Here is a 14145-nt window from a genome sequence, read left to right as displayed (position 1 = left end):
AAAAGTTTGTAGAGTTCAATGTATTGTATTTATTAAGTGAAGGAAAAGGACACTTTTGGGTATGGACCACAATTCTCTCTTAAGATTTTTAGTATACTGATGTAGATACTACTATATTTTATGGAATATGAAATAATCATATTTTATTAAAATGTTTGTCAAAAACTAATCATTAAAAAAACCTGGCAGAGTGAAATGTAAACTCTATTAACCTACTGCCTGTGGTAGTAATACTTCATTTGGTAAATTTCCACCACTCTTGGTCGAGATGAATAGTAAATTCAGCAAGTTTGGTTTTTAACAAGGTTTTTAGGAATTCAGGCCTTTGCTTGTAAAAAGATAGTCACAATAAAAGGCAGGATTAAGTGATCTGAGGTGCACAGACAATAAGAACCTGGAAGGACATTGATGGAATACATTAATATGAATAGTAGTAAAGTTTCCTGAGGAGTTTATGCCCCGAAAGACATTGGACAGTCAGTAAAGAATCCAAGTCATTCCAGCGGCATAAGGAAAGAGAAGAGACGTTGAATGTGTACATGAGTTGGGAGAACATTAGGAGACTAGCCTGGCCAGAGTAATGTTTGTAGGTTGGTGGAGCTCCTGTATGGCCTGAATCATTTTCTGTGTTCAAGAGGCTGTGACCTATGTGATAGCACTGCCCATCTATCTCTAGAATCCTCTGTCCCATGCTAATCCTGAATATCATTTATACACAGTTAAGATCTGTTTAAAATAAACTAGGGAAGCCTCAAAGGAGAGATGCAGTCAAAAAAGTGCTATCACAACAGGGGTTATGTGAAGAGAGAGAGAGGGAATATTCTTGCTAACCCCTGGCTTGCAGAAGTGTTTGTGCATCTACGTGTGAGCCTTTGACTCACTGTATATACAGAGCACTTTACTTAGGCTGCAATGTCTGTGTCCTTTTTACCTGAAATACTGCAACCCACCAAACCATAACACTAATGGCTGTGAAATATGGTGACAACATCAGAGTGATTCCTGCCTCATATCACAGGCAACTTGACCCTAAGCAGGGGGCAAAGGTTTCCGCCCACAGAATAGAAATTGTCGAAAGGCCAGATTAAGCCATAAACATTGAACATTTCTGTCACAGGAAGCCAGGATGATCTCTTGCAGCTTCTTCTTCTACCTGAGGTGCCATGGTTGGTATTAAACAATATGAGATTAGGCTCTTGTCAGGCAAACTAATGAATTTTAGATTGATTTCTGTCTTCTGCAATGCTAGCAACATTTTTGACAGCTATGATTTATAGGATCTTTATTGGGTCTATTCATGAAAGGAGTTGTTTATTTTGGTTGATGGGAAAACTTCTAATGTTCCCAGTGGGAAACGCTGAGGGCTAAGAGGATGGCCATCTTGAACGGGCTCTCTGACTATCTAGGGCAGTCCTCTTATAAATTTGTAATCAAGAGCTCAGAGAACTAATGAGGGCAGGTTGGCTCGGAAATTGTTTTGGTGACATTTGACCAGTGAAATGCTCCTAGAAAATATATATCTGCTTCTCAGCTACAGAGCCTTAAGGGTAAAAAGTCTACTTTGTCATTTTACTTGCTTTGTTTTTCCTTTTTTCAAAATGTCATAGCTGGTATTTGCGGAGTGGGGCAGGAATTTTAGTTCCCCAAAGTGGTGGTGGAGAAACAATGTAATTCAAAGAGTTAAACTGGGGCCATTTTTTTTGGGGGGGGGGTAAGACTTATCTAGTTCATTGTAGAATATTTTTCTATCAGGAATAATTTAAAAATTTTCAAATGTAATGTATATTTTGGTGGACCTCCCAGAGTTCCCTTCAGGACCAAGACACTCATTTCTATAAAGAGATTCCAGGAGTGATAACTCTTGCTCAGAGATAGGTCTCTTTCTGGAAATTGCCCTCTGCTGAAGGGAACTGTTTTGTCAAATATTATATCCCTCTCTATGTCAGTTTGCATCCAATGACTGGTTGAGACTAGGGTAGAAAGGCTCCTTTTCTTACCTCAGGATTTTTCTCTTGGACCATTCTAACACCAGACTTCCTATAGGGTCACCTAGGGCCTCTATTACAAGTGTGTCATGGCGTAACTGCTTTCTTTCCCCATTTTTTTCTCCCACTCCATGGATGCTGTTTTAAGAATACTTCTCAATCAACTTCCATAATGAGAATCTCAAAGTAGAACCTGTTTCCCAGGGAACCAAGCCTACAACCAGGAGTTAAGGTTAAGAGAGGTGGCCATGATTGAAGAAAAGTGAACAGGGGTTGGCCACAAATAGGATTTCAGGAATGAGAAAGGAGAACACTGAAGATGTATTGGAAGTTCCAAAGCTGGATATCTTGGAGGATGATCTTGCCTTAGGCAGAGAATAATCCTACTTTTGTTGCCTTTTGAGGCTTACAACTCAAGCAGGTTGCAGGAAAAAACAGCTCCATATCACCTTTTTGAAAAGAGAAATATTATAAAACACCTGACATTCCAGAGGTAGAATGTGCCTAGAGAAGAGAATAAGGTCACTGTTGATAATAAGGGAAGAAATAGAATATGCATAACTAATCTTATATATCAAATCTTTTGATAATATTTCTGAACAGTGGAGAAAGTTGGAAAGATAGAATGTATGATCAGGGTGGGATCACTTAAAAAATCTACAGCATCTACTAGGACATATACAGGACAAGAACATGACATACTCGAAAGTCACCAAAACCAGCCATGATGGTTAATACTGAGTATCCACCTGATTGGATTGAAGGATACAACGTATTCATCCTGGGTGTGTCTGTAAGGGTATTGCCAAAGGAGATTAACATTTGAGTCAGTGGGCTGGGAAAGGCAGACCCACCCTTAATCTGGGTGGATACCATCAGCTACCAGCATGGCTAGAATATAAGCTGGCAGAAAAATTTGAAAAGAGAAACCAGCCTAACCTCCTGGCTTACATCTTTCTCCCATGATGGATGCTTCCTGCCCTCAAACATCGGACTCCAAGTTCTTGTTTTGGAGCTTGGACTGGCTCTCCTTGCTCCTCAGCCTGTAGATGGCCTATTGTGATTTTATTAGTTAATACTTAATAAACTCTTTTACATATATATATATATGTAAAACTCATATATATATAAATATATATTCCATTAGTTCTGTCCCTCTAGAGAACTCTGAATAATACACCAGCAATAGAATTAATCGGTTAACTGGCATGCATTTTTGTATGTATTCTGGCAGTGATCACTAGATAGTGCAGGCAATGGCAGCTCTCATGAACTAAAAGCCAGCCTTCTTTAAGACCAAAGGGACATTTTTCATGTCTTGTGTATGTATTAATGAAGTGGCAATTTGTATTAGGACACTTCTCCCCAAGGAATTCCTGGAAATTCTACATTTGTTACTTTTTTCTTCTAAATATGATAGGTCTTGGTTTTATTTCTTCTATCTGCCTGAGCTCAGCATAATGTAGCTATTTTATTTTCATTTCTCTTTCTCCCTGTATATTAAAAAGATGATATTACAAGATATCAACAAAAAATTCAGCAGGAAAAATCTCGGGACTATAGAACAACAATCTGTTGAAATGCCTTCTACCAAAACGAGTAGCCAACAAAAATAGTGGCTATCATTTATTTAATAGTTGGAAAGTAATTTTCTTTATAAGAAAGTGTTGGACTTTCATTTGTAAAGGGATAGGGAGTGCATATGTCAATCCAGGCTAGGTCTCGTACATAAAGCAACTAGGGTAGTCCCTGGGGGGGTAAGTTGAAGGCCTCTGAAGAAGCTCCTTGTCTCCCAGTTAAGAAGTTAAGCAACCTCCATGAGTTAGAATAATAAGGCTCAGACTTCTGTCCTTCTGATGTGTCTGATGGGGGCCCCCAGTGGGATGAACTTGCTCTTGTCACTAAGTGGCACCCTGGAACACTCTGGTGAGTAAGGTTCTCATTGAGGCAATCAGAAACGGCAAGGTTTTAATGAGCAACTTGGCCAAGGCTTCTCAAACTGTAATGTACATATGAATCAAGTGGGGGGCTTGTTAAAATGTAGGCTCAGATAAGTTCAGCCTAAGTCTGAGAATCTGTAGTTCTAACAGGATCGTGGGTGATACCAGTGCTGCTGGTCCACAAGCAACACTTTGCTAGGCCACAAGCTAAATAAGTGAGCAATAAATGGCTGCTTGTTCTGTGACAGGCATCTTAGAAATAATTGGCTCACTTTATCACATTTCAGTAGATTGGTTCATTAGATTATTCAGCTGTGCTCTAAGGACGATGTGTAATTGTAATCTAAGGATGTAATGTATAATCTAAGGACAATGTGTAATGTAAGGACAATGGTGGAGGGTGGGTAATTTGAAATTCCTTCCCGTGTCTTCCTGATTCACAGGAGCTTTTCTGTAAGATGGGCACCCTGTGCAGGCCAGTCTGTGCACAGCAGGAGGCATGATCAATGAATGCATTCAGGTTTCAACACCCCTCTTTAAGGAAGAGGCAGGAAGACAAATGCGGCTTATTTTCTCCAGCTCAGCATCTCTTTGCATAAGATGCAGGAGGGAGAATGTGAAGGACAGAAGATATTAAGAGGGGAAGAATATGCTAAAGTAGGTCAAGGGAGAAAATGAAATAGAGTATTTTTTTCTATTCTCTTCAGAAAATGCTGTTAAAATTAGAACTGCCACAGATCACAAGATCAGTATTGTAAACACTTTTTTTCCAGGTGAAAAGCTCTCAGCTACAAAAAATTTTGATTATTAGATAAGGATTCAAACAAAGATGTGTGTCTTGTACTGTGCAAAATGTGTGTAATGTTAGTTTGGGAGCAGAGGGTGCCTATGTCTTTGGCCAAACCATGTCCTTGGTAAAATATACCGGGAGTCATACTGTGTCCAGCAGCTGCACTTTCTCTCACTCTTCTTTCCTCACACTCTTTCACACATGCCTCATTCTCTTTGTTTAAATTAATTCACACTAAGGTGTTAATGACATGACATATTACCTTTCATAGGAATGTTTGTATTTGTCTTACTTTCTAAAATTAGAAAGCAATTTACTTTTGCTGTGGTATTTTTTAGTATACTGAGATGAATAATACTTATTTCAAAGTACTAGGGGGAGGCTTTTAGATTTGATGGGCATGCTGATTCTGCTAGTCTGAGAATCCTTGCTTACTAGCATGATAAAATCATCACCTGTGCCCTTCACATCAAGGGCTTTCTTGCCTACACACACACACACACACACACACACACAGAGAGAGAGAGAGAGAGAGAGAGAGAGAGAGAGACAAACCCCCCCCCCCCCCACACACACACAGACACAAAGTCCTACCTTCTTCCTTAATGGATCATAAAAAAAATTCTATAAAGCTGTAGGCTGGCCTCCCTCCCTCCCTCCCTCCCTCCTCTCCTCTTCTATCCTGTCTCCCTCTCTCTCTCTCTCTCTCTCTCTCTCTCTCTCTCCTTTCTCTCTCTCTTTTTCTGACAGCATCTTGCTCTGTCATCCAGAATGAAGTGCAGTGGCATGATCATAGCTTACTGCAGCCTCCAACTTATGGCCTCATAGGATCTTCCCACCGCAGCCTCCCAAAGTTCTGGAGTTATAAGCATCAGCCACGATACCCAGCTCTGGAATCCATATTTAAAAGTCAGTTTTATTATATCAGGTCTGAATCTGCCCATTTGCTTTCCTCTTATTGTACTGTGGGTTCCTCCCACTTCTCTGAGTAAGCCTGACAGCTGGACAGGTGGGATATGTCTCATTAGACTCAGAGTTTGCATTTCAATGAGAAGAGGATATAGTAAAGTTTAATGTTATACAAAACACCAACATCAATAATTCCTGCAAATGAGATGATCAGGGAGCAGTACATCCACCATCAGGGCTCTCTGTCTAATCTGTTTTTATTTTTGTCTTTGTCTCATTTTCTTGTGAATGAATAAAGATGACATCACTGTGATTTTCTCATACTGAATCTGAAGACTTATGGCTAGAGTGGGTCTGGCTGAACTTTAAATCTTCCCAATGAGTCCTAGGGAGGGATAGCAGGACTGGAAGATCAACTGGGGCTGAGGAACCCTGTTTGGGTTAGAAATTGAGAATACATTGTTTATGGGACAAGGTTCCAGCTTCCTAGATGAGCGAGCAAAAATTAAATCATCCACGGTAACAGCACGAGATTTACTGTGGAATCGGATATGTTTTGATAGGTCCTCTATTGCTCTGAAGATAGATACACCCCAGTAATTGGATAGCTCAGCTGGAAACATCTTAAGAGAAAAGTTCTCCTTGCCTCATGCAGTTCTGAGTAGCAGAAAGATGGTCCCAGTAGGAAAAATGCATCTCTTGACTATACTTTGCACAGGTGTGAACATTACCCACTGGTGAGTAGTGTCAGGTGAAAATGGCTCTGTTGTCACTGAGCATCCCAGATGGAAGTCTTGAGTCCCTTTTACACTTTGGCTTTTGAAAAATATTTTTCTCTGAAAGAAATTTTATTTTTAATAAATAAAGAGCTATGAGTCATCTTGCTTTAGAACTGGAAGAGAAAATTTACTTCTGCTATAATTAAACAATAATTATTATTCTTTCCTCTGAGGGAGAACTCCAGGAGATAAACAACTCCCAGATAAATAAGGCTTAGAGAACATGTGCCAAGGCTTCTATTGATTCGCAATATATTTATCTCTCTCTTTCTCCCAAATAAAAAAAATAATGATGGTAATTATTTTTAAAAATGATTTCCTTTTTTAATCATTTAAAATTGCTATTTTCCACTCTACTCAAACAGTAATTGCTTTTATGGCGCTGGTATAACTTGTGGAGAGGATGGGGACAGAATGAGCAGTTGAGAAAATCTACTCCCTAGGCAGCAACTTTAAGGCACAAGTTAGTATGAGTTGACCTTGAACTTGGTGTGTAGTAGAGGGCAAGAGGACTTGACCAGCGTATGAAGACCTGGGTTTTGCCACTTCTTACCTGTATGTATATTTGGTGCAAGTCATTTAATTTCTTGGAGGTTTCTTACTCTTTTAACAAATTATTATAATTCTTAATTTATCTACCTCACTGTGTTTATCTTAAATGACATCATATATATATATATATATATGTGTGTGTGTATATATAAGTAAAAATTTACTGTAAAGCATACAGATTAAGATGAATGGAACTTTGAGATTAAAAGCATTCTACAAAGAGCATGCTGGCCCTATATATTTTCACATTTTCCAGTTTCCTTAAATTGGATGCAAAGCAAACCAATCCTGGTATTCCTTCCTGAAGAAATTTGGAAGTGACATTTGTGGAAAAACAAAAAGAGAGAAGGAGTTATCTAAAATTAAAAAGGACTCTTGAAGTTTTTATGGCACATACAGTGCTGCCGGCTATTTCTCAAGTGTGGGGACAGAAAGGAGCTATATCACATTTGGGTAAAAAATGGAGTAAACTCACAAGGCCTTCTTCATTAGGGCATAAGGTCGGATATTGTAGTTATTAAGCAGGTACCTGGAGGGTCAGTCAATCCACAGCTTACTCATTACCTGGGGATAATATTAATATATCTACCTATTATCCTATGAATAAAATGAGATTGTCCAAGGAAAGTACATAGGAAATTGCCTGGCACATAAAATATACTTAATAAATGGTTCATAGGGATGGCTCTATTAATTTTACAGGGTGTACATTTCTGACATCATAGTATAATTTGAAGAGCATTGAAAACCCTGCAGATCCAAATATTTCCCTTTTCAATGTTTCTCAGTGCTTTCCCCCACTGTTTTCATATTTGAAATTTTCTCATTCTGAGAGAGCTAGGTATGATTTGGCTTCCTGAAGTCAGGTACTATGCTTCTTTTGCTTACTACTATGTAGCCAGCTCTTCAAGGTGCACTTGGAAAATATTCTTACTGAGAAGATGTATGTTTGTAACTTTATAGAAGCTGTGATCCATGTGGTCCAACCTTGGAGTGATGCCAGAGTTAAAGAAGTGTCAGGCAGGACGTGGTGGCTCACGCCTGTAATCCCAGCACTTTGGGCTGAGGTGGGCTAATCAAGAGTCAAGAGTTTGAAACCAGCATGGCCAACATGGTGAAACCTTGTCTCTACTAAAAATACAAAAAATCAGCTGAGTGTAGTGGCGGACACCTGTAATCCCGGCTACTTAGGAGGCAGAGGCAGGAGAATCACTTGAACCTGGGAGGCGGATGTTGCAGTGAGTCAAGATCACGCCCCTGCACTCCAGACCAGGTGACAGAGTGAGACTCCATTTCAAAATAAAAAACAAAAAGAAGTGTCTAATTCCAAAATAATGACAAAATAAGAATACATTTATTTACATTTCTTCAACAAATGGAGAAGGATACTGCTATGGACTGAAAGTTGGTGTCACCCTCAAAATATAGATGTTAAAGCCCTAATGTGATGGTTTGGAGAGATAGGGCCTTTGGGAGGTAATTTGGTAATGAGAGTGAACCCTACTGATGGGATTAGAGTCCCTGTGAGAAAAGGAAGAGAGAAAACCCCCTCTTCCTGCTCTCTGCCGTTTGTGAAACAAAAAGATGGTCATCTGCACACCAGGCAGCAGACCCTCACCAGTTATTGGATCTGCCAGCACATTGATTTTGGAATTTGCAGCCTCCAGAAGTCTGAGAACTTAATGTTTGTTTTATAAGCCACCCAGTCTATGGTATTCTGTAGTAGCAACATGAACTGGTTAAGACAGATATAAAGTTTACAAAATACTTCTTAAAATGTTATTTTTTTTTTTCTCAATTAGCTTTCCTTACAAAAGATAGCAACTCTTGGATCTTTTGTGGATTTTTCAAACCAGGCTTTCTTCATTCCTAATGCAGGTCTTTTTCTTTCTAGGTCTTTTTCTTTCCTGTTCTGTGCCATAAACCCCTGGAAAAGCTTGCCTGATAAGATAGAATTCTCATTAAAGGGCATGAGAGGTTAAAAAAAAAATCTCAACATAAAGACAAAACTTTCTTTAGTTGGCATTGAGGGAAAACTGGAGACACTCATATGACAATGTATTTTTGTTGATTTTGTTAACTGAACAGTTTTTTAATTAAAAAAATAATTTTTAATTGAAAAAAACCCTAATAAACTCTTCTTGTCATATACCTAGTAGCAACTGACATATGTGAAAAGTACTTGAAAATGAATCATTCACCTTTTTGATAGATTTTTGTCTTTACATGTTGCTTAGATCTTTTATTTTACTTAACATTTGTCCTTTATGTCTTTTCTGCCCAATTAGTTAATAGATTTTTAAGAAAATTAATTTCATGTATAATTCCTAGCATGGTATTTTATATACAACAAGTGTTTAGAAATATTTATGGAGATACTTTGAAAGCCCTATCTATAAAACAAATTTTATCTAAGAGGGATTTTATTCTGAGCCAATATAAGCCATGACACTGATACATTATTTTATTATATAAATTCAAGGTGTTTAAGAAGGGATGCTTGAGGCTGAGGACATGGGAAAATAAAAACAAAATAGAGTGAGGCAAGTTGGGGAGTGTGGCTGCGAGTTGAGAGATCACTGGGTTAGGAATTGCCAGAAAGAAGGAAGATAGGGCCAGCAAGGAAAAGAGAGGGCCCCATAAGAGTAACATAAAGTCTTTTAGCTGGTATGACTGTTCCACACAATTTTCTCCTTCCCTCTTCTTGGTGAGCAGATTATAATTTCCCACTCCACTGGCTTTTTCATATGGTTTACACTGGCCAATGAAATGTGAATAAAAGGGATATGTTTTGCTTCCAGGCAAATCTTGCAGAGACATTAAGGGATTTCTCTATTGGTCTTTTCTCTCTGCTACGAACCTGGCCTGATCTATGTGGGGCCTGCTCCTTTAGGCTTGTCTCAGGAGAAGAAGTAGGGAGCTACCCAGCAAATATTTAATAATGTTAACATTTAAAAAAAATAATGTTTTATAGAGAGAGATTTGTGCCACGGATCACTCCCCTGGTTTAAGCCAATTTGTTTTACAGAAATGGAACCATAGATAGGCATAGAATTCTCCAACTTCCAGAGATAATCTGCAACTACCTGCATTGAAAAATATGTAAATAAAAAGATGTCATGAAAATGTTGATTGTGTATCTATAAAGAAAATGATAAATTATGAAAATTTCTTTTGAAGATATTCTACTTCAAGTTATAGAGTATATGGAAAGAACTGTAAATAATTATCTCATGGATTCTGAAATGTAAAGTATTCAAGGCAGTCAATACTTTTGAGGTAATCATGTACTCCCTTTCATTCCTGAACAATTTTGATTTTTAGGGATAATCAAGGAAAACCTCCTGGTTTTGAAGCTGTACAGAGTTTCATAGATATTGGTTATTTTGAGGAAAACATATTTTGTCTTTGCAAGCAGCCTACACTTGCAAATCATTCCCAGAAACCAGAATAGTAGCTGAGACTGTTGAACTTGCTCTGATGCAATTAGTGGAAGGAGAGTCATTAGTGTAGTCCTAGACACAGACAACTGTCTGGACTTTAAACTGTTGTGGAGGCAGCTTCTGGGTCAGTAGAAGGAACAGTATCAGTCAAGCTAGCCCAAGTGGTCTCTAGCTGTGTCTGTATGAGTGCAGAATTATTATTTTTTCTTTCCCCTCTATAGTAATTATTATTAGATTCTACCAAGAAAGTGTTTTCCCTGGTTTATAATAGCTAATATTTATGAAAGATTTTTCATGGGTCAGCATATGAACTATGATTCCTTTGGTTACAAGTGATAGAAATCCCAACCCAGTTACTCAGGCACAAAGAGAAATTTATTCCATCATGTAATCAAACTCGAGTGTAACAGAGGACTAGCTAGCTTTGAGGATGATTCAGACCAAAGACCCACCAACACTCTCTTCTTCCTCTCCCATCTCCACCTCTCTTTGTATATTGCCATCAATTTTCTTACTGTGTTCTGGCTTCTTCCGCAGACTGTTTGGGGCTCATATCTTTCCAGCTGCGACCAATAATTTCCAGTTTGCCTGAGACTTAACTAGTTTCAGTGCTGAAAATCCTCCATCCTGAGAAACCCCTCAGTCCTGAGACACCCCTCAGTCTTGAGACAACCTGGACAGATGGTCATCAGAGAGGACAGGGGCTTTTTCCTTATACTGTAGTTCAAAGATGATCTAATTTGGCTTGACTGGTTCCTCTTTTCACCCTTGAGGACCAGTTACTGTGGCTAAGAAGTGAGTTACTATGGTTAAACCAGCTTAGATCAGGTGCTTCCTGGAAGCTCTAATTAGTCATTTATCCATCTTCAAATTTCTTAAGCTTGTTTCGAAGCACTTACCTCCTGGAAATAAGGGAAGCAGGGTGGGTAACATGATGGCATCTTCTGTTCTAACACTTGTCAAATAACAAGTGCGGGGCAAACCTAACATTCACTGTTGACCAGAGTTCAACAGAAAGCTAAGTGCTGCATCTAATTTAGTCCTTAGCAACTCTGTGCAGGAAGTACTCCCATTATCTCACTTTTACAGATTAGGGAGCTGAGATTTCTTTAAGAGGCAATAAGACAACAGTGAAACCTTAAACATCCTTAATAATTCTTTCTGGCTAGCTGGTTCAGTACTAACTCCTAGTTCGTTGCTGTTTATTTTTGTTTTTAAGATTTTCTCTTACCACTACGTGATGCACTCATCTCTTTCTCCCTTTAACTCCTGCAGCGCTCATTTTGATTTTTAAATTACAGTTTTACTACTAATGTAACTTTTTGCTCAAAAATAGTGTTTCCTCAAGAAGCTTCTATTCTAAGTTCTTCAAGAGCAGATTCTACATGACCATCTCTTTGATCACTCTGTGAGTGTTCATCTTATGCCCTACATGATAATTCTGGATTTTTTTTAACCTTGCACCTAGTTTTTTCTCAAGAATGTCTGTGTGTGTGTGTGTGCACGCACACGTGTCTGTGTGTGTGTATGCATTTATTATACTTAGAATCTTGTTGGAATTTAGAAACTTTTACATTTAAATGACCTTTATTTTTAGCATCTTTTTTTATTGCGTGGCCTTAGGTGTAGTGACCATTAAATTTATAACCTAAATGTGTGCAGGAATTGCAGAAAAAGTCTGACATGATAATTAAAACAGAATCAGTACCACTTACTCTGAAGTTAAGTAAATGGGAGGCATAATGTAGACCAGGGATAAAAGCAAGTATAACTTTAGAATGATATTTAAAGGCTACGTATAAAGGCTTAAGCAAAATGAGAAATCTGGGAAAAGTTTTTATGCTAAATGTTTGCAGAAATTAGAATATTAAAGGAATTTTCATTGAAAAGTCACTTGGTAAAATGCTGATTTCCAACCTGCTTACATTTTTTTTAGTGTCCTATAATTTATTTTTAGATGACACGTTTTGTTTTTAAATCAAAAAGCAAGTGTTTTAAAATAGATGTGTGAAATTTGAAGATGAATAAAAAAAAATAGTAAGGATTGTCAATTATAAGCTGTTACTTGAGGCCGGTTACTTCACTTCTCTGAGGCTCAACTTTGTTCCCTGTAAAGTGGCCATGGTGAAGTTGGGCCCAAACAGCCTGGGGTTATATCTTCCCACTTTAACAGCTTTTGGTTTTGTTTTTTATTTTATTTCTATTGCTGGATTCTTACATTCAGTATAACTCAGTATAATAGAACATTAAGCACTATTTACTGAAGACAAGACATTATAAAACTAGTTGGCATTTTAGACCTTGACTAGATGAAGTTTATTAATTTTATCAAATATGAATTTTAGATAGCCATACCTATAATTCAATTAAAAATGATGTTATATTCAAATTGTCATATAGATGAAGCCTAAAATAGAGGCAAGAATAACAGAAACAGATTCTACAGGTAAGGATAATTTGATAGACTTTTAGGTTTCATGATTCATACTTCCTGCCCATAATTAAAAATTATGCAAATAATTATTAGCTTAAAGTCTGAAACCAGATACTTTGTTTTATTCTGTTCAGAGATGCCTATCTATATGCAAGGTGCTCACTTATCTTCTTGGTTTGCTTTTAACCAGGATCTTTCTAAATTTGACATAGGTTTAAGCAAATAGATTAGACAGAGGAATTTCATTGTATCTGGAAAGGTAACTCATGAAATTCAGCACCTTTCGTGAGATATAATTTTAAGCCCTACATAGAACCTAATGTAGTTCTAGGGTCATGATATATACTTCAATATGGTTGACTCAAAGATAATCCTTTATTCTAATATGTCATACCTTCCCTAGTGTTTGCAACATCCAGAGAAAAATAAAAATGGAAGCTTACATTTCATATATGTAAATGTTTAAAAGTTATATATCAAGCTATTAAGTTGTTAAATCTAATGCATTCTATTTTCTCCATCCATGGCTAATGTACCTTTATAATAACTTGGAATGACAGGTTTGAGTTTAGATACTTGAACACACCCCCTGGCCTAAGACCACATCCTTTGCCTTCCCACCTGTTTCTCTGTTCTGCACTGTGAGAGACCTTATATGGGCATGAGTGAATGCCCCAGATTAAGCTTTATCCATACCATTCCCACAGCCTTCCTGGAACAATCCCTTGGGCCTAACTGCATCGACACCAGTCATTAAATCCACCCTCAATCCACCAGTCCAGGGAAGACGTTCCTGAAGAGGATTCTGGGGAATGTGGGCTCCAGGTAGACACGTCCCCCTGAGTTTCTGTGGAAGGCATGGCTAGAGAAAGGCTCCAGTATGACTGAAGAGACATCTTTTGCTTGATTCAGTCTCTTCTAGTTATGATACACACTCAATCAACCGTATTAGAGGAATCCACAACAACAATTTATTTCAAGTTTCCTGGGAAGACTCAAGGGCAGGAATGTGTCGGGTGTTGGGACCAAGGACAGAATCTCCCCTTTTTCTTGTTGCTGTGCCTCTGTGCTTTAGTCTGTCTCCCTGCTGGTAGTTTTTCTAGGACCATGTGGTTGGAAATCTGAGCACAGGCTCTTCCTAACTCTGTTTTATTCTGAGCAACCAAAAATATACTTTTCTTTCTTATTCTAAAATTCTATGGCAATGACTTTGCTCTTCTTTGGCCAGGTTGCTTATCCTCAACAAATCCACTATGAATGGCCAGGTGCGGTGGCTCATGCCTGTAATCCCAGCATTTTGGGAGACTGAGGCA

The sequence above is a fragment of the Cebus imitator genome, unplaced genomic scaffold, assembly GCF_001604975.1.
Source record: "Cebus imitator isolate Cc_AM_T3 unplaced genomic scaffold, Cebus_imitator-1.0 Scaffold60, whole genome shotgun sequence".
Taxonomy (NCBI): Eukaryota; Metazoa; Chordata; class Mammalia; order Primates; family Cebidae; genus Cebus; species Cebus imitator.
The sequence above is the reverse complement of the archived record's forward strand: the minus strand, read 5'-3'. Positions refer to the sequence as shown.